This window comes from Mizuhopecten yessoensis, unplaced genomic scaffold (genome assembly GCF_002113885.1).
Source record: "Mizuhopecten yessoensis strain PY_sf001 unplaced genomic scaffold, ASM211388v2 scaffold11023, whole genome shotgun sequence".
Lineage (NCBI taxonomy): Eukaryota > Metazoa > Mollusca > Bivalvia > Pectinida > Pectinidae > Mizuhopecten > Mizuhopecten yessoensis.
The window spans coordinates 493,704-494,940 of NW_018408840.1; positions in this window are offsets into that span (position 1 = coordinate 493,704).

Here is a 1,237-nt window from a genome sequence, read left to right on the forward strand (position 1 = left end):
TTGAAATTCTTTGTAATGAAACTGTATTCGTAGTTGTTAAGTATATATTGTAATGTTACTAGTAGAGATTAACAATCTGATGAGACTCTAGACTAATAACAAGTTAATCAGTTAAGAGGAATAAGCATACATAGCACACTAACAAAATCCAGTCATGCGTACTTCTCAATGACGAGTAACACGCGATTAAGGTGATGTTATTATACAGGTATATCTTGTCCATAACAAAGTGGCCGTGTTCTTTATTACTCGTGCCCATACCGAGAACACAGATAACCTAAGTTATCTTACATGAGACTCGACAATCTGAGTCGAAAGTTACATATTAACTTCCTTTTATCACATACCTGTTGAATCTTGTTATAGTAATACAAGCAATTTTCAGACCATGAAGTACAACGTTGTGTATTACACATGTGCAATACGGAACGTTGTATTTACCTACTAGCCGGAACTACTTTTTATCACATACCTGTTGAATCTTGTTATAGTAATACAAGCAATTTTCAGACCATGAAATACAACGTTCTGTATTGCACATGTGCAATACGGAATGTTTTCAAAAAAATATCAAAGTTTATAAAATCTTTGTATCGATCTCTACCAAATACGGAAGGTATGTGATAAAAGCAAGACCACACACTTGTGTTTTTCTGACGAATCAGAAAGCACTCATTTATTACGCGGACGTATATATTCGTCCGCGCAATAAACTCGTGCCTTCTGATTCGTTAGAAAAACACAAGTGTGTGGTCTTGCATATTTAACGAAGCGATATCCTTTATTGAGTGGTTATCTCTGCAGGCTTATACCATCATAAAGCCAAAATATCTTTTGGAATCTTCCTGAGTATATATTTTTTCAAATATAAGAGAAAATTCATCAAAACATTTTGAAATATATATTTGTTTTTCATTTTCTCCTCATGTGACTATTTATATGTTTGACAGATTAATAACTAAACTTTGTATCACTGATAGGTGAAGTTTTAGTGTAATTTGGCCAAAATTCATCGGTTACTATCATCAAACACAATTCCTAAGTTTTGTTTATGTAAAATAATGTAATGAAAAACTAATTATGAAAACAATATTTTGATGATATATGTCGATTTCATGTCCTGAGAACTAAGTTATGCTATTATGTTTCAGGTATTATTATATACAAGATAATTATGAATACAAAAGAAAGGTGCTATATTCTAAGTCTGATTAAACCATTTTCTCGCTAAAGAGGT